Source organism: Rhea pennata, chromosome 2 (genome assembly GCF_028389875.1).
Source record: "Rhea pennata isolate bPtePen1 chromosome 2, bPtePen1.pri, whole genome shotgun sequence".
NCBI lineage: Eukaryota > Metazoa > Chordata > Aves > Rheiformes > Rheidae > Rhea > Rhea pennata.
Window position 1 is genome coordinate 101,418,530 of NC_084664.1, and position 21,142 is coordinate 101,439,671.

Consider the following 21,142-nt stretch of genomic DNA (forward strand, 5'->3'; position numbering starts at 1 on the left):
AAAGTGGAATACCATTGGTGCCACTCATGGCACTCAGCATAGGCAGAGCAAGGTGCAAGATTTCCAGTGAGACTGGGGAGATTCTGGTCAGCTCGTTCAGCCTTCAGGATGGCCTGATCCTGATGGGGATCCTTCAATTTCTGAGGATTAGTTTAAACAGAACAAGTGTAGAAACTCATTCTAGAAATATACATTTACTGACAGTTTCTAGTGACATGGACAAGACTTGCAAAAAGTGATTGAAGTAAGAACTATCCCATTTGATGGAAAAAAAATAGTAAGTAACTACTAGGTACCAATTGAATGTGTTTGTTCATTGTCAAAACAGACCTTTTTCCCATCTGGCTGCAAATTAGATTGCATTCATGCTCTTATTTGTGCCAGACTAACAGGAGGTTGGCATTTTCATTAAAAATGCAGGTAGTACAGAATTGTTCAAAGATCTGCATGAAGAGCATATGAAACTGAGACAGACAAAATTAAAAAAAAAATGCTATAATACAAAGATCTACTAACTGTAACTTTGTTTATGAATGTCATGATGGACCCAAGGCCTTGTTGTGCTAAATGCTTTTCTAATACTAAAGCAAAAGGTAGTTACTACTCCAAAGACTTTAAATGTGAGATGAGACAGCAGATGGACAGAGACAGATGGGAAAGGGTATAAGGAGTCAGATGCTACTGGTCAGCTTGACTGGCAGTTGTCTCAGTATGCCAAGAGCTTAACCGCAGTCCTACTGTGGGTTGATTTTTTGGGGGGAAAGGGGGGTGGGGAGGTTAATATGTGCATTATTGCAATTGAAGGTATTAAAGCAACTTGAAGGAGGATGATGAGATAGCTCTGCAGATGTTTAGAGGCAGAATTGAGGGCACAGATAATCTCATGCTGTCAGCTCTACCTTACCCTCTAAGGATTTGTAAGTATCAGTTTTAGCGTGTTATATACCAAAAAGCAACTACCTGGTTTAAAACCTTCCCTCTCCATACTATATGCCTGCTCTGATTCTGATTGATTTCAGGTCTCTGAGAATTTTAACTGCATGAGATTTTGATAATGAGAGTAAGGTGTACGTTACCTCTAAAACTAAAAAAGGTTTAATGTGAAGCGATATTCAGCCTTAGGGTCTTGTGGTATTACATTAGCACCTGATTTAATTTGGATTAATGGGACATGCCTGTCAGCAAAATCATGTAATTGAAAGGCTTTCTACAACAGAACACTTTAATATTCTTCATTCTATAATATGTCCTTTCTGGATGCAACATTTTCTCATGCTGTGAGATGCGACATTTGATTTAGAAATCACACAAAGAAATTTGAAAACAACATATTAGTGTTAGAGTAATAAGGATGACTCAGACAGAGCTGTTTCCAGAAGAAGACTTCCATGGACTATAGATAACAATAGGTAAGTCCTGCTTAAGCAGGGCGGGGTAGAATAGATGATCTACAGATGTCCCTTCCAACCTCAACCTTTCTGTGATTCTGTTAGAAGACTGGTCTACAAAAAAAAAAATCTTTTTTTAAGCAAGTTTAGCCATTTGTAGCTGTACAGCTATGATTCATTTTTCCAATAATTTACATATATTACTATATAACTGCAGCCTATAACTATGTTGACCTTCATAGGTTTTACTATTTTTGAAGACTTTTCTGCTTACAGAGTTGAATGCTCTGATCTGAAGCTTTAAGATTTGACTATTTTTATGAAATTACTAGAATATGCAGCAGCTCATGAATATATTCATTTAATTCTAAACTCTTTTACTTTCATACAAAGCAAAATTTCCTGCTTGTTCTATCACTTTTGATATGAAATTTGGGTCCTCAATTACTTAGGAATTTCTTAGAACTTTATCTGAAGCACAAAATACTATCCAGGATAACAAATACTTAAATTTCAGATGGTCCAGCATTTCTTTATTTTATGTTATATTTTTAAATAAAAAAAATAATGAGATTTGTATAAATATATCAACATGGAAAAGTTTCCTGGTTCAGGAATCCACAATAGAGAATCATTTACTCAATAATTTTAGCACTGTTTTTAGCTCAGAACTCTCTCTCTTGGCTTTTAGAAATTACTTATTTTTGCAACTTCATGTGTCCCAAAGGGCACCTGTAATGTCCTAGGTCAATCTCAGCTGTGAATACAAGATCAGTATCAGTAACATGAAAATATTAAGTATGATTACGCTATAAAATGATGAATTTCAGATATTTTTGTACATTTTAAAACCACAAAATCACTGGTTTTACTGGATCACTACTATCATTCATTTTGTCAACTTTATTTTTTATTATCCCAGTTCAGATCTGTGATTACACTTTAGCATTTTCATTAATGACATTTGGGGAGAGGGAGAATATACTCTAAATGTTTAAAAAATAAATTGCTGTACAAAGCATAATTTCCTTCTTGTAATGCATCAGTCTCAATTCTGACCCATTTCTTGTGCCTGAAATGTAGCCTTGTCTTACTTTTTTCCTTTTCAGCCAACGCCACTGTACTGAAACCTCCCCAAACCACTACTATTTCAGTGTAATGCCAACCTCTAATTTGATGAAAAGATAAGGAAACAAATGAGGAATATAGAAGTGGGGAAGACATCATCGTTCAGTGTCAACCACTCTGAGGCTCCAGTACGCTTCAGAAATCTGTGCTTGACACAACCACCAATTTTGAAAGTGTGTGTGTGTGTGTGTGTGTGTGTGTGTGTGTGTGTGTGTTCATATACATGTACACACATTCCCACATGTGCAAGTAAATGAACAAATTTGGGGAGAAAAGTTATAAGAGAACATTCAAGGTTTAGCTTAAATTTTAATCTAATTGAAAGTGATATCTAATTTTGAAGTAAAGCTTGTAACAAAAAATAATTGATGGCTTTTTGGCCTCTTTTCCAAAAGCATTAAGATGGGTCAGGCTTCTCCAACAGAAGTGCTGGTGCAGGTGACAAAAACATGGTATCTAACGCAAGCACGTGATACAATCCTCCTCATAAACTTACCTCGGTAAGTTGACTTCTGTCAACATAGTCTAGTTAAACTGTCTCCTCCTGCTTAATTCTGTAGGAAGCCTGCTTCAGCAGCTGATCCGCAGATGATCAGAAGCTTTATAATTTCCATCCTGAATGAGTCATTAGTTCAGACCCATTTGCTCTTATAAAAGCATTGTTTCTTACTCGGCTCTGCTGCCTCCCTGCCACTTCCCCCCTTGTCTGTTTATAGAGAAGAGTCATGCTCCTACGCAGCAGTTTTTTGCCACGCTGATCACGCTAAGCTCATGCTTGGTTTGTCCTAGATAAGAGCAGATAAGTTGTAAGATAAGTTCTCATCATCGTTCTCTATTGGCTGGTCCCTGATGGAGATGCTAATAGTAAATGAAACAAACAAGAAAAGTGTTCCCCAAAACATCTTGATCTGTTCAGTTTCCATTTGCTTTGTTTCATCTTCTTGGAAATTCAGCTTTGCACAGACAAATAACTAGTATTTTTCTCTATTTCTATTTTAAGTACTTTTTTCCCTTGAAATGTCAAGTTTCCAGTTTACATCATCTAACATGATGCATCAAACTTCAGTCTTTCCACAGTGTGTAAGCTGTACAACAATGGAGTATATTTTGCATTTTCTTCTTTTTGGAAAAGCGCATTCTTCAAAAACATTGAACACTAGATGTTCATCCCACTAACCAAAGAGAGCAAATGGTCAGTCAATTATGTAGTATTTAAATAGCTGGTTTTGTCCCTCCAATATTACTGTCACCTCTTTGCTCAGTGGTAGTTCTTGCCTGGAACTAGTATCACAATATTTGAAGTTTTATTTACATGCACAGTAAACATCCTTACTTTATATATACACAGGACTGGACCAGAAATGGCATAACTGTACACAATCTTTCATTTTCACTTTTTAGCCTTAGCCTAATTTTGATTTCCAGTTTCAAGAGAACAAACCTCCTTCAAAGACTGTTCTTCTCAGGAAAAAAAGGCAGAAAGTAAATTCTGAGGCTGACAAGTAGTTTTCTTAGTTAGCACCACTAAACCCCTGCCCTGGACTTTCACAGAATTTTAACAAAAAAAATTATTCTCAATATTGAACATTTCCTCTTATGAAGAAAGTAAGAACTTTGTCAGCTATTTGGGCCACTTGCTTTTGCCTCCATAAAACTGCCATATCTGTAGCATCAGTTGTGGTCTGGTACTGTTATTACATTCCTTAACTCAGTAAACATCAGCATACCTCCTGATTAGTCCTCATCAAGGTATTTTGAATTACAGAAAAGATCACACATATGTAAGCTTTATGGTCTTCATGTGGCCAGCAGGAGAGATCATAGAGTTCAAGAACTGCAGGGGCACCAAGAAGCAACATCAAGAAGCAACATCTATTGCACCTGTGTGCAGATACAGAATGAATATGTCGTATGTTCCTGGTAGGTGTCTCTTTGATCTCTGCTTTACAGAGAAGTGTATTCTCCAGTCTCTTGAAGTGCTGTGTTTTTGGTTAGTGTTCTCTAAACTCCCTTACTACAACTAAAACTGCCTTCTTTCTGCCCTTGCTTGTCCCACTTACAACAATCCTTTATAGGATTTGAAGATTTCAGGTTCACTCCCACTTCAAGCTCATCTAATGAACTTAATGGTCTACCTCCTACAGTACTTCTGCTTATTCTCCATTTGTACTGATACATTTGATTTCTCTTTCCTAATGACATTGACATGGAATGGTTCAGAATTTAATTTCTTCAAGACATTCATTCTCATCTTGTCCTATCTGATTATTGGTACTCTTTCTCACTTGGTGTCTTCTACCCATTTTATGGGCATACTTTTTATGTAGCTCCTATTCATCAGATAGGAATCTAAATTGTAGGATCTGTCCTTCTTAAAGTTCATTTGAGTCCCAAATCTTGCTTTAGACCCTAAAGCATTCAGTAAGCCCCTGTGATATCATTGATTGCAGTTAGACATTTACAACTATTGCAAATCAGCTCATTCATTCAGGTACTCTGACACAGGTTTAAGAGCTCATTTTAGGTTCCTGCTCAGCCTATACATTTTTGCTAGTGGATTAGAGGATATGTAAGAATAGTGATAAATTGTACGTAGAAGTAAAACACTTCATGTAATCAAACTGTGAAAGAAAGTGAGTCTTTATAAGCATACTTTTTACTCTTGCTCCATCAGTTTGCAGAAAAGTTTCTTATCTAAAAAGATACCTTGTACCAACAAACATACTCAAGCTCTGCTTGACCAAGTCATAACCCTTTTACTAGTTTTAAGTATTCTTTCCATTGGCACTAAAACTAGCTAATTGTAAGCAAATTTTTAAATTATTTTGTCTATTTATCAGTGATCAGTAACAATAGCTAAAAATCAGGTAAGGCTCATCTGAGAGAGAAATCTAATCATTAACAATTAATTATTTCTCCCACAGAATTAACAATATGAAGGCTATGAATTCATTTCATTGAAAATTATACCCAAGCAATTCCTCATTTCAGGGAATAAACACTAATTCCTCCATCTTCTGTCACCTGTTCAAGTCAGAGTTCTCTCTGAATCACACTAAAAAAAAATCTTTGTAATATTTTCCTTATGCCGTCTCTTTTTAGGTGTAACTTCTCTCGCTGCCACCTTCATTCCTACTACTCAGCTAGTCTAATTTCTGATGTTATGTTTATTATTTTGTTCAGTACAATAGTACAACAGTAACAATACTGTTAATGAAACCCAAGACAGTTATAGACTATTAGGAATGGGAAAAACCTGCTGGGAACATGCTAGATTACTGCCAACTACCTCTGAGTTCCCTGTAACTTTTTTTCCTCTAAGTGGTATCTTTAGTATGTAAAATAGAATTAAATACAAAGAAGTTGTATGATTTGTTCTATGGTAAAGATGAGAGCATCTCTTTCTTAAAAGCTGTATTTTAATCTGTATCTTAAAATAGCATATTTTGAGAAACAGATGAATACATTTACTCCTGCTTCAAGACTGCACATAAACTTTTTAGAATAACATCATGTCAAAACCTTTGAGAAATACCAATCAAAACTTTGAGAAATTAAGAATGCTTAATTAGGAACACAACATATCATAGATACAGTCAACACCATCCATTGGAAGACTCAGCTTTGGCCACTTACAGCTTTGCCAAACTTCATTCATTTGGGAAAAAATAATTATTTGGGGTATGCCCTTCTCCCTCACAACCAAAATGTTGTCCGAGCTATTTCTTACACTAGGGTTGTGGATAATGTTGCTTTCTCCTAGTAAAAACAAACAAGCAAACATACATTTCACAATGTTAATATTTAGAATTTATATCTATTTATATCTGCATAACTATCACGCAGTTTAAAATGAATAGCCAATTACACTGTCCTTTTATATTTTACAGCTATTTTGGCCCTGAAATGGAAAATGTGGCATAGTCAAACCCAGAGTTCACCTGAGGTAAAATTTTCAATATTAACTGTGGAAGTAGGATAGCAATAAATTTGCTCAAGCCTCTTTTAAACTTCCAGGTTATCCCTGTATCATTTAAATGTCATGAAGCTATGGATTTTCCAAATTGAGTGTTGCTTCTATGAAGAAGGTATCCTGAAGACTGATGCGTGTAAAAACTCATGGGCACAGCAAGAACGGAAGTAAAGAAAATGCTATTCAATCTTTTACTGTTCATGAAGATAGAATCAGAACTGTACTTACAGTGATTATCTAATATCTGTTTTAATAGACTCAGACTTCACCCTATCGCTCTTTCTTTTTCACATTATTTTTAATAGTCAGTCCAAAGTGTAAACTTCTACTACTACTACTACTACTACTGCTAAACTCAGTTTTATTAGGTATATAAACTTGAAGCATTGGTTGAGGTTTTAATCATCCTCTTATCTACCATCTCTGAAGTTAAGGTCAACACTAATATTAAGCAATACAGCACAGCACACAGTAGACTGAACTGCCAGAGAGAGTCAATCTCTTTCTGCTCAACCGTTTCCTTACTCCATTGATTTATTGGCATAAATCAATACCTGTTGGTCAGACATGACCACTACGAAAATACATTCTTGGGCTCCAGTGGTGACACTGCCATGCTCATCTTTGCAAATGCTTGTGACATCTGCACTTGTCTGGTCCTGCCTCACTGTTCCATTGGGGTGATGCAACTCCCTGCACGGGTACTGTGTCCTCCTTTTGGCAAGACCTTCCAGGTGCAAATCACTTCCTTTTGTTGTTCATCCTCTATTTGGTAACTTAAATCCCTTAAACATAAAAAGAACGTAGACTTTAGGGGAAGGAATTATGTCAACATATTGACAACTCTACATAAAGTCAGCAGGAGAACAAAGTTATCTGCACTTCATTAACATGTATTGTAAGCATAGTTAATGCAATTTATTCTTATTTATATTGTACTGGCTATTTTATCTGCTCAGACTGAAGCAGAAGATAAGAGAGAGGTCAGAACACTGCCATGTATGAAAGAAAATGATATTTCTCAGTGGGGAAAAAGAGAAGGCAATGCAAATTAGTACATGCCGTATAATCTTGCTCTTTGCATAGATTTATACGGAAAAGTTCTTTGTGTTTTGAAATTCTTCTAGAGCATGCAGCAGCAAATGAGAAAATGGAATAATTTCCTGTCCTATCAAAATGAAGGCCAGCTACAAGGTGTGATAGTTTTGTATTGGCAAAGGAGAAAGGGTGAGAAGGAGATGGCCTCAGTCCAGTTATTAGAAATGTTTGCTGGGTTTTCTATGCTGATACTGCAGCAGATGTATTCAGGCCTTCCGGTGTATGTTTCATTTGTGAGGCTAGTTGTCTTCCTCCCATTGGGACAGCTCTGAATAGCAGATTTCTGCCCACACAGTGACTAGAGCTTTTCTCTCTTCTGCAGTGGGAGAGAATGTAATGATGGCTATCATGTTTCAGATTAAAAGAGCATGTTTTGCTCAGTGTAAAACCAATGTGAGCACACAAGAAATTCTCCGGTGAAGATATATCCCACTTCATCTACATTTTGGATTTTAGTTTCAAATTGTGAGGAATTCAAGAGTTAGATGATCACCAATTACATGCAACACACATCTGAGCCACTGTAGATTTTCATTTCAAGAATTCCTCTATACTGAAAAGAGTGTACAATGTCACTATGTTGTATGACATATTTTAGTATATCTTTTATTTCCCTTATAAAATTTGCAGCATTCAAATGCCAGAATCTTATGATTATGTAAAAAATAATAAAGACGTTATCTCATTGTAGGCATCAGGCAATCATTCTTATTGTTAAGTACACTAAATCCATTTTTGTATACTAAACCTGTTTTAGTCCAGATCTCTGAACTACAGATGTTTTCGCCAAACGGCTTCTATAAAGTTGCACTAGGAACATAAAATCATTTCAACACGCTGCAGTTGGATCCAAGAAAATAGATATTGCATATGGATCCGCAGACAGGCAGAACTTCCTCTGAACTGAGCTGACTAAGGACTCCTATTCTAAAAATATTTATACTGAAATAGAGGAAGTGTTCTGCCGGTCATTCCAAACAGAAGTCTCAGATCTGAGGAATATTCAGTCTAAAACCCCAAAATGTAATGACTGTAACACAAAGTGGAAAATAGGAAGAACAGGAGTTCAAGGCAGGTATAGTCTTTTATACATCCATTTCTGGCCCTCTTGAAGTTAGCTTTCTATCTGCCATCAAATGGCTACTTTACCACATTATGATATAACTTAAGAAAAAAAAATACATTTATGTATTTATGTATATATGTGTTTATATATATAAAAACAATACGTATGTATGTGTATGTCTATGAATAATCAGTGTGAATACAGACACATTTTAATTTTTATAAGTGAAGAAGAATTTAGAAACAGGCTTGTTTTCCATTCATTCATTTGTAAATTAACTACACACATCAGGCATGTTTTTTCTACTGATTAAGTGCTAGTGAAAAACAAAAACATGGTAATTTGCTTAATTGAACTTAAACACATCAAATATTTTTGACTAACCTTTCCATTAGCTGAAATGTTTGTGTTAGAAGAAACAGAGAAGTGAAAACTGCTCATATCATAAAAATAGAACTTCTTTGACCAACAATGCAGGAACACAAGGAGATCTCCTATTATACTAGATGATCATTTTTACAGAAAACTGGGTTGTCAGAAGCAACAATTAAAGGACCATGAAAAAACTACAAAATGGAGAATCGGAGTTGAAAGTCAGCCATATTCATCTTCACAGACACATGCTTCTAAAACCCCTGCTATGGAGACTTTTGATCTTTTCTAGCAAACAGGATAATAGTGGTGTCATGAAAATAATGATCTGATCTTCGAAAATGTTTTATAATTTGAACATAAAATATTTAGATAAACAAATCTGAACAAAAATTGTTTGATCGTTATTATTTCCCCTCCACAGTGTAATATGACTTAGATCTTTAAATGACAGTATTACTCTAAGCAATCACTTTATTTTCATTCAGCCAGCGGTATCACATACGATTTGCAAGGACTGTCAATCTCTATTATGCTGTCATTCATTTATTGCTGTCTTCATCTGGTAGGGAACTATAAATACAATTAATTTACCAGGAGTAAGATTTTCGTTCCAAAACCTATTTTCTTTACACTGTAAGCAAATACGCCTTAGTATCCACGGGTAGTAGGAAATTACGAGTTCTGACAAGATTTCTAACAGGGGGTGCCACTTCAACTGGAGAACATCTTGTTGATTCTCGAGGTTTAGGTGGAGAAGAAGATACATAGAAAAACGTATGTTTTTTATTTAAGACTCAAAGGCATCAGAAACAGTGACCTTATCACTGTCCCTTTCACATGTATTTTGCTGGGAAATCTGGGAAGGAATATCTGAATCATTTTTTTTTCAGATTTGGCAGAGAATCTTTGTTAAGCCACCATGAATCATGGTTTAGCCTCCCTGATTATACAGAAAATACTCAATAAGCCATCTAACTATGGGATTAATCAGTTACTAAAGCACAGCTCCAAGTCTGCGATTGACCTCGGCATCTGCATGTAATCATGTTCCGTTTGCCTAGGCATAGGCAAACAAATCTGTGCCCTCGTGACCAAAGACACATGAACCTGTCCTGATTCTACTTATAAAAGTATTTCAAGCCTTGCGTTGCATTTTCAAGGATACATACAGAATATTTTATGAAATATGGCAAACTTATAGTTCATATTAATACTTGATTTCAAGACTTACCTGCACTAATATGAATGAGAATTGTTACCATCTTGAGTTCACTGAAGAACTACTTGTTAAAAATTTTAAATGAGATTATAATTGGGCCTAGATTATGTTTCCCCTGCATATAGAGCTTGATACCATTAACTTTGCTTTGGAATCACCATTTTATTCATGAAATGATGGTTCCTCATTACAGCATTTTGCCATTCACCGTTTTCAGTTCTTTAAAGTAAAAAGCTCATCTGTCATTTTAATTCAACACCACTCTGTGAATTCTAATTAAATCAATTCTCTGCGTTTGTGTGACATTTGTACAGTTACCAATTATGAGGCTTTGACACGTAAACAATAGTTTCCCTAGCAAGTCTAACATACTGACCAGCTAGGTCAATTGTTTCTTATTGTCAGTGATAAATAGCCAATTCTAGAGCACAAGTACATAAGAAATATTGTGCAAATTCTGATTTCTTTCCATTCCCTTTCTATGATTTGCAAGAGGGACTGCTCTATATTACTGCCTCAAGCAAATTTTCTGAGCAGTTAATAAAAATGCATCAAGATCAGTTTTGTTATGCCACTTGTTTTCATATTTTCATTTGTTCAGACAGAGCTCTTTAGAGTGACCCAAAAGGCTAGGGTTAAACAGTTTGGGGAAAATATTAAAAAAGATTTTTTTTCCATTCAACGGGAAGGAAATAGAAGGAGAAATGATAGCAGAGCTTTGTAGACCTAGGCCCGTAGTAGACATGGCTGCTGAATTATGCGTGCTTGCTTTTGTCATGAAGAGCTATAAAGAGCTGGCATCAGTAGTAGGATTATAAGGCACATATTAGAATGCCTAAATTTCTAGCTACAAACGCTGTTTAATCATTTTAGTGTTCCTACAGAAGTTTAATTTTTATGAGTATATGTAAATGAACATACTGACATCTGCCTACTTCCCACAAAATACAGGAAGAATAACCGAAGCTAGAAGCTGTAAAGTAGGAAGATGTTCAACACTGTAATAGAGACTTCATACAGCTATGGCATATAACCCAAGGATATAACTGTACAACAATAAGAATTTTTCAAAAAAACCTTTTTCCATGTATCGTATGACAATCCATGGTTGTTAATTACAACTATGACTCAGGCATTTTTACATCTTTATGACTCAATAGTGTAAATATGCATAATTGCATGTAGACACACACACAGATGTATAGATATGAGCATACGTATACAGACACTCCTGTATGTAAAGGTATGCAAACATATATAAATAAATGACCCATTCTCTGAAGGTGACTTACTTTGGCTCAAAGCTACATGTAGCATAAAAGCATGCAAGATGATATGTCTAGTCCCTTTACTGTGGTTTAACAATCAGACTTCTGAGAAAGCAGTCTGTTGAGATTTTGGAACTAATTTTACGTTGAGATTTTGCAGACTGAGATGACCACCCAGAAACTGAAATTCAGTCTTGTCTTTTAAAGTTGACAAATACTGATTTGTTTTTGTTGCGCTTCCTAACAAATTTGCTACTTACCTGTTTAAAAGTGAAAATATGCATAAGGTTTAACTATCAAGCTCCTTTAACATAAAATTTTCAAGATAAGAAAGTGATAACTTTTTGTGGGTGACGGTACGTGAGGAAAGAGAATGATTCAAAGTGCTGTACTCTAAAGTCTGTACTCCAAATATAAAATTCCCAGACTTTGACTTTCTTATACTAGCGGTTTGACTTTTTGAATTGCTCATACTGGTGATATTCCATCTATTCCTTTCCTCTGCAATTCCCCTCTATGAGCTCTTATTTCACATTTCAGTGTTTACTTTTAGGTTTTAGCAAGCTAATTTGCCATTCTCCTATTTATTATAAAGATCCACATTACAAAAGCCTCATTTTCGACTGTAAGGAATTACATGTAAGAAGTTCCTTTCATACGGCGGTAATATTTGGGTAGCTGACACCATAACTCTCCATCCGCAGAGGTTTAAACATGAGGTGCTGGACAGGTGCAACAGATAAACAGGGTAATCATCACTGAGCGATGACAAATAAAGCGATTATTTCTTCAACCGAATTTACTTCTTGCTTTTGCAATTTTGAGTAAATAATCTGCAATAAAATACAATGCAAACATTAAAAAAAAAGGGGGGGGGAAACGTATTATTTGCCCCAAACATTTGCAAACGTGACCTAGCCCCCAAGAACGGGATGAAGCTACACGGCAAGCGGTCTCTCTGCCCTCCGGAGCCCAGCAGCCCCAGGGTGCGCACTTTCCACGAGCGCGGCCCGAGTCCGCGGGTCTCGGGCTCTCGCTGACAGCAAGCCGCGGCGCTGCGCAGCTCTCCGCACCGCCGCCCGCCCGCCCGAGCGCGCAGCTCCCGCCGAACCCCCCGCAGCGGGCGCCCTCGCCCGCTTCCCCTTCCTGCTTTCGGGCGGAGCGAAGGGGCGGGCGCGGAGCGGAGCGGGGCGGCTGCCGGGCGGCGCCCGCCGCCACCTCCCGCCGCAGGTAGCGGCCGGGACCGCCGCGCTCTGGGAGAGGCCGGCAAGAGGCGCCGGCACGGAGCGGGAGCGGCTGCCGTGTCGCCGGCGGGAAGAGGAGGAGGAGGAGGAGGAGGAAGAGCGCGGGCTTGCAGCGGGCACCCGGGCGCGCAGCGAGCGGAGGCTTCTGCCGGCGCGGCGGGCGAAGCCTGCCGCCTGCCCCGCTGCCAGCGCGCCGCCCGGCCGCGGCCCGCAGCGCCCGCCCGGGAGGGCGAGAGAGGTGCGTGCGGGGGCTGGGGGGGGCGCACGGCGCGGCTCAGCCCCGCGGCGCGGCGAAGGCTTTGGCTCTTCACCGCGCGCCTCCCTCCTCGTCCGCGGGCGCTCGGCGGGGGCGCTCGGCGCGGGCGCTCGCTGGCCTCGGCTGCGCCTGCGGGGCAGGTGCGCGGGGTCCGCGGCGTTACATAACCCCGCGGGGCGGCGGGGGGACGCCCGCGCCCCCGCCCGCAGGACGAGGCCCGAAAGCGGCGGTCGCAGGGGCTTCCGGTTTGAAATCGTGGCTGCGTCCGGAGTTTTACGAGGAAACGAAGAACTTCTCTCTCTCACTCGCTCGCTCGCTCTTTCTTATTTATTTATTTATTTATTTATTTATTTATTTATTTATTTATTTTCCCGGGGCGGGCGGTGGCGGCGGCGGCGCGGGGCAGGGGTAGGGGCAGGGGCAGGTGGCGGCCGCCATCTCACCTGCAGGCCCCCGGCGCGCCCCGCTCGGGCCGCGGCCCCGCGGGCGCCTTGGGACAGCGGCTGGCGCTGGCGTCTCCCTGTCCCCGAAAGCTGCCTTTTACCTCGGGGCACGTCCCTGGGGGCACCTCGTCTGCGCTGTTTTTTTGTTTTTTGGGTTTTTGAGTTTTTTTTTTCTTTCCGGGTGGGGCTTGGCAGCGGCTGGCCTCCGCGCGTGCGGTGGGCGGCAGCGCTGGCTGTTCGTGCGCGCGTTCCGTCGTATTTGGGACGAGCTGTGTCTCTTCCCGAAAATCACCGCGCGCTCCGTCTTAAGAAGCGCGTAAACGCATATTCTGTGATCTGAAGTAGGTTTTTCGTGATAATGAGTGTTTCCAAATTTATCTTTCAATACATCAAGTGCTACATTTGGAGCATTGATGATTTTTGTAAAAATAGGGGGAGTAAACGATCTAATCAAAACATCAGATTTAAAAATGCCAGAGGCTTTCTTGTGGAGAAGCTGAAGGTTTCCCATTCCCAAGTTTCCACTCAGTTCAGTAGGACCAAAATTGAGTCTAGAGTGCTTCAGATAGTGGTAGAATGTGTATTTTACTATTTTATTTTTCTTGTGTCCATTAATTATTTCTGAACTTGTGAGATGAAGAAACATAATTTTATATCTTAGGAATATTACTAGTTCATTGATACAAACGTATTAACCTATAAATTGTGGGACAGTAGTTTATAAAGGCTTGAAATCTATGGTGTAGTGCTCCTTATCATTCAAGGTAGATAATAACGGAGCAACAGTCTTTATGGTGAGCCAGTGTTGATTACTGTTGGCAGTGGAGCAGGAAAGAGTTCTCTAAAAGACTTTAAATAGTCTTAGAGCAGTTAATGATGGCTGGTATGAGCCTGTTGAAGCTCTGGGGCATCGCAGATTGCATACTTTTTGTATTTTACACCTACTTTTGCCTCTCTGCCTTCTGAATGCTGATGAGTACCTATGAGAACATTCAGAAAGCCATCTGGGGATGTGCTAGAGGTTCTTCTACTGGCAGCAGCCAAGAGTAGGTGCCCAGAGAAGACTGTACTGCAGAGAGCTTTTAATGGGGCTGCTCCAGCACTCTGCCTAGCAGCTTGTGGCTCAAAGATTCCCTAAGGTAGGAGCGTTGTCTTTGTATTTAGCAGGCCTTATGATTTTTCTTTGACTTTATACAGCAGTTTTTTGAACCTATGTAAACTTTTAGTAAGAGAGTAGAAAGGTTAACTGAGAGAATGGCGATAGAGAGTGGGATGGAGAGTTTTACGGACATTGGTAGCTACTGCGAGAGTTGGAAGGCAATTTCAGGTTTGTAAATGCCCATGCAGAGAAATTACATTAATGGATATTAACTTACAAGGCAAGATTTGTGCATTAGCCTTTGAAATAATCCATCTAAAATGAAGTGTGATATTTTTAACAAGAAAGATACAGAGAATGTAATGCTCTTCCAAAGTACAGTAATTAAATGGATTCAAATTCACTGTTGCTGAGCTGGGAGAAAGCCTTGGATGAAATGTGGTGTTTGTTAGCCTCAGTGGGTTTATAATAGGTAGAAAATTAAAGATTAAAAATTAAGAATCTGTACTGTACCAGTACAACTGAAAAACTATCAGAAATTTTCAGAGCCATGGTACCATAATGATAATTACTACAAATAATGTAGTGACTGTTAATGATTTGACTGGTCATTGTTGCATTGATAAACTTCAGGCTATTAAGCTTTTACTTAATTGTAGAAATTGCAGTATATTGCTTAAAAATAGTTTCATATCTTTAGTCACTTGATTTGGTGTGTTTATGAAAACTCTCATAACAAAATTTTTCTTGCTTTGGGCTTCTCTCAAAAGCTCTGCTTCCATACAATACTTGGGTTTCTAATCAACTAAGACCTTTCATCTTCTTTAAAGGCATGCTTGTCTGAGTTGAAAAAAACCATAAGACTCAAGATATCCTGCAGAAGTAGAGAAGTAATGTATTTATTTTCAAGATCTGAAAAGATCCAAGACTTGACTGTGGTCACTCCATAGTAGGATTAGATTTGGGAAAAAAAATAGAAGCATGTTCTAAGAGTTTGAGATTATCGGGTGATTGCACTGGGCTGCAAATGAGCATACATGGAAAGATAATGGTTGGCTCAGGCAAGGGACTGAGTTGTCCTAGGGGGATACCAACAGATCTTCTCTTTCAGTGTTGCCTGGAGAAACACAGAATTTGGAAGATAGAGGCTTCAGTCTTAATACCACTGGGTATGAACAAATTTCCTATTTATTCTTTTTGCAATGTTTTGGTTCAGTATTCTTTGTGAGATATTCATGTGGTTGAAAGAGCTGCTGCAGTTACTTGTTCCATCAAATAACATGTACCATTATAGTTTAGACACTACTTACTCTGCTAAATGATAGTTATGTTTAAAGAAACACTTTCACTGTAAATTGTTGGCAGAATGCAGATGAGACTGGTAAGCATCTCATGCTTAATCTCAGCATAAATAATGATTAAGTGTTTAGAATCATCCATCTACCCATTTTCTGTTAACTTCTTAACTTGCCAGAAGGAAGTGTTGTAAAAGTGGATGAGTGCTCATATATTAGAGCATGGGTAAATTTATTCAAATTTGTACTTATTAGACCTAAATTGATTTAATTTAGATGAGAACATGAGTGTATTTTATTGACTGCCAAAAATTGTTAAGGCTAGTGTAGATGAAATCTAGTATTTTTCTCTAGGACTGAAAACCACCAGTGTTTAATGTGGGAGAAGGTCTGAAAGTTTGCAGTCTCAAATTTGGATCCTGCATGCATGCAGGTTTAAAGTTAAATCTGTCATGGATTAAAAAGTAGCACTGTCTTCTGGATCGCTGGTGAAGTGCCCAGTCCTGCAGTATTTAGTTACCTGAATAATTTTCTCTCTGGCAAGATGTCACATTGAAGCTGTGATGTGTGTTTTCTGTGGTGAGGCTCTTGCTAAAATAAAACACATGAGTGATCAAGAGTGCTAGATCAAAGTTAAAGTATTTAGATGCGGTTTTGAATACAGACAGTTGATGCTGTTTTGTAAAGCAAGCATTTGTCTGCCTTCTTTAAAATACTGTGTTAAAGGTTTGAAAGAGCTGAGTGAGGAAGGAAAGTAGTAGTGGAAAAGGCCGTTGTGGCTGCCCAGAATTGTTAGGTGCTTCTAAAGGGAAAAACAGCAGGATGCTGTCACTTCTGAAGAAGCATAAAATGTTATATGAAAGATAAAAGTGACAACCCATGAGAGAAGAATCAGGAAAAGAGTATATACTCAAATGACTTGTGTAACTGCAGTTTTAGATAGATAACACTAGACTCCAGTAGTTTATTTGTATATTATTATTTGTATTATTTAATACCCATTTTCTGAGGCACCCGACCTTCTGCACAAACTGCTGAAGTGGAACCTAATTACATCTTCAGTATAAAATAGACAGTTTAGTCTCCGAGAGTCTTGATCCAATTGCTACTGATGCCAAAGGCAGTAGCTGACTTCAAGGAAGATGACATTATAGCTGTATTATTGAGGCTGTATTATTGTAGCCTTCAGTCATAGTTGTGGGCCTTATTCTGCTAATCATTCTGCAGGCAGATTGTTCCTACCCTGGTGAGATAACAAGCAAATGCTGCATTTCAGTTAACAAAGCACAGTATGGTGATATGGTCAAAAATTAATATGACACAATTAAATCTATTTCTCCGGGGATTCTATCCACCTTGAGAATTTAAATTAAATGTTCTTTGTTGTGCTAAACACTGTAGAGTTAAACTGTAGACAGAGTAAATCAGATCTTTGCATAAAACCTTATTGACAGTTTCCCCCCTACACACACACCCCAGCAATACAATGATAGCATCTAATCTTTCACTTCCATTGACACTAAATAACAAATGTGTCAGACTCACTCTTTCAGATTTTCTTCCAATTAATCATCTCATTCAAATCATATTTTTTTCTCTATCTATCTAGTTATTTTCATATATGCATTTTTTTGCAAATGAAGTCCGTCATCTCTCTTACCATCTAATCATCATTCAAATATCAAGCAAAATCCTGGTTGAAATACTTGTGTCAGATGGGTTTTTGGGTATAGTAATAAACAATTTTGATACAAGTTATGTAGATGATGTACAGCAATTTCATTAGCTTTTCTGAACAGCAAATTGTACTCATGACTTGCAAAAAAAAACATGTTTTCTTGCTTTGCCAGCTATTTTCCACAATCTGACTTATTTAAAAATAGGAAGTTCTCATGATGTTCAGGAGATACCAGTCACCCTCATTTCTGTTTACTACACCTCATTTTCTTACTTGTGAGGTTTTTGGGGACTGACAGTATGAAAGGTCAATCATAATGGGCTTAACTCTTCTTTGGAAAACAAAATAAAACCTCTTACTATTTTCTTTAAAGAGTTCAGAATCTATTGAGGAGATATTTTTAGGGCTAAAGTAAAGTGCAGATACTTAAACAGTTCCTGACAACCATATTTGGCTTTTAATGTTCTTGGGTTCTCATATTCAGAAAAATACTTTACACTTCTTAAAAATGCTGTGTTAAAAAAAATGATTGGACAACTCTTTGGTTAATATAAAGTGGGATCATTCCTATTCTTACATCAGTTGCAATAACTGTGAAATCCCAACTCTACTGCTTGGAATAGCTGTAAATCTTGGACACATCCCAGGAAAGCCCACGCAAAGGGCAAGTGAGAGAAAACCAAGAAATAACATGGAAGCTTCCAGCCAATTTTTTCTTCTCTCTTGAAATGTTTTTGAAATAACCCAGTAGAAAAGTTGCAGTTTTTGAAATCTTTATTTCACCACTAATAATATTTTTTTCCTGAAGTTTTAGTAAGGCCTTTCAAAGGGGAGAAGGAAACAAAGTGATAAATCTGAAAAGATTTATCAAATGAGAGCTTCCCTTTTCTGAAATACAGACTGAAATTGCAGTAGTTTTTTTTTTTTTTTTTTTAATTTCTACTGGTTTTGATCAATTTATCAGCTGCTCTATACTAGATTTGTTTTGCACATTGGAAAGAAAGATGTTTCTGATAACTTTTTTTGTTTATTTTCTTCCAACACTTGCAAAATTTCTTAGTGTGTTATTTTAATTCTTAATATATACTTTCTTAAATGTTTAAGGAATGTTTAAACATTTGGAAGTGCTTAAATTTAAAACTTCCCCTTGCAGGTTGGGGAAGCTAAGAATCGAAGGAGTTGCATGTTAAACTGTCTTCTTCAAAAAATTGAAATAAGGTAGAATGACTTCTCTTTAGGGTGTTTCAGAGTAATCCCAAGTTCAAAGCGCTATCAGCATGGCCATTGATAGGAAGACCAACATTCAAAATAAAAGTTTGTACCTGCCTAGTACAATCTATCCTGATGGAGATGGTTAATTTGTTGTTTTGGCCTCCTCTGCTACTTGATATTTCAAACACACCTGTTTATCTACCATTGGAGTGTGAGTTTAGGTTTATAATGCTAGTTGAGTGCTTTCGGTGGTAAGCAGAGATACTAGCGTTTGCCACCTCCTCAATTTTTTCTTTCAGCCTCTCAATATCGCTTTTGTCTTGTCCACTCCAGCTGGCCAAATTTCACCCATTCCTCAGACTTTGTATTGGCTGGGTTTGTGTCTTGACTGAGATACAGGCCAGACTTTATTTATTTATTTTTTGATGTGTCTGTTGTGGAGACCAGAATCGACAGCTGTTACTGCCCTCTTGCCTTAAAATGTGTATGTAAGGCTGACTGTCATCAGTATACCACAAACTCGTAGCCATTTTCTTCTCATTAGTATCTTCAGAATTCCTGCCAGCTTCCCATAGGACTTACTTCCAGGAAGTCTTTGTTCCTGGAGGTCATGGCAAATTCCATGAACAACCTAGGTGATCTCAGGAGAGACTTGCTGGCTTCTGAGATTACAGTTCAGTCAGCAAAATCTCTTGGTTAATAGCAAAGCAATGATTGTTTTATGGTTTTGTGTAATGCATTGTAATGCTTTTCACTCATCTATCTTCATCATTATTATTTCCCAGATATTGGCATCACTCTTTCCTTTGGAACATAAGTTAGTCCTTAATTAGACTATCTTTTTGAATCATGTTAATTCTCGAGATGAAAAGTAATACTGGGATATAATTTGTAAAGATAGCACAGGCAGAAGTTGCAATGGTTAAAATCATGTGTGTCTCCCTTTAAGTGTTAAAAAAGTACAGAAAGAATTACCATGGGTTTACACATCTGCTGGTTTTCACATGAAGGACAGCTGGACAGCTTTGTGTCCAGAAAGGACCAGTGATAGCGAAAACTATAATGGCAAGGGCTGAAGCCAAAACAAGAAAAACAAAACTGATATTTTTCACAGATTTATGGTAAGGGATAAGATACTAATGAAAGAAGATAAAGAGAGAATTTTGGAGACTGACGTGTCCTTCAAAACTTTATCCATAAAAAATGATATAATCATTATAATATGAAACTTCCTGAGCCTTAGACAGTCATTGTGCTGTATTCATAGCATTTTGATAGCTCAAATCATTCTAGAGAATTAAAGTAGGTATAGGAAACAGATTCCCCTAAAAGTACTAACATCCATCAGACTATAAAGGCCTATTTTTATTTGGGCCTTTAGTAAAATGGTCACTGAAAAATACTAAATAATTTGATTACAGGTGTTTTCAGCTTTACATTGCTCAGTTTAATGGAAAAAAATATGCTTGAAAGGTAGACCAAGAGAGGATGATGGTGAGCTATTGTGTAAATAAAAGTTTCTTGATTACTGTAGTTGCATGAAGTGATTAATATATTGGCAGATTTTGTGATGGGCAGTACATTTTCACATTTCTGAAATCGGCCGTGGTGTTAATTCTCCACTTACTTTTTTGAAAGTAGAAAGCAAACAAAATAATGATGTTCTATTCATGATTAATTTTGGCTTAAAACACACTCTCAAGTAATTATGTCTGACTTAGAGGAAAACAATTATAATTATCTACTACTTTGGCTCTTGTTGGGCCTCTTAGTGTCTTTTCCCAAATGGTGATAGTTACTGTATCAAGGGACTTATTAACTAAAGTGTATAGTTTCTCCAAATAGAACCTCCCTGGCCTGGATTTTGGCAACTTTTTATCTGTATGATTACTTTGCCCTGACTTGTTTGTGGAAAAGAGAGATAAATACAAGGTTCTGCGTAGCTTTCATTAGCATAGTCTGATTCAGCACTGTTCACCTGGAGGGCAGGCAATAATTTAGCTTTGTTTTTCTTTTTCAGAAAGATAATCTTGTCTAATGGGAAAGAACTTATAATAGGCTCACACAGAAAATAGTTTTTGGTGTTGTAGTTTTAAAGCTAATTTTAATAGGTGCTTTTCAACTAAATGTAGCACTGGTAGCATTGAAAAGTTTGTCTAAAATTCTGGTTAAATGAGTTGCAAAATGTTTTCCTCTTCTCCTCCTCCTGCAATAAAAATAGCTTATAATTCATATGAATGTGGGATTTTTTGCTTTTGTTTTTTATTTTTATTCTAAGTCCTGAATGCCTCAAGCTTATTTATTAACACTACACAAAAAGCACTACACAAAAAGAAATATGATTCCACATAGACGCTGGAACTTGTACCTACCAGTCTTAATTCTGTGTACATTAGAAAG

The 21,142-nt window shown here is 37.8% G+C and overlaps 1 protein-coding gene across 1 annotated transcript in view; it reads left to right on the plus strand.

Moving 5' to 3' along the window:
- The first annotated feature begins 12,918 nt into the window (after positions 1 to 12,918).
- The window catches only part of MBP (myelin basic protein), a 122,831-nt gene continuing 114,607 nt past the window's right edge, over positions 12,919 to 21,142 (plus strand). Inside the window, exon 1 of the mRNA XM_062570053.1 lies at positions 12,919 to 12,997. The gene's annotated coding sequence lies outside the window, so the exon portion shown is untranslated. The remainder of the gene's footprint in view (positions 12,998 to 21,142) is intronic.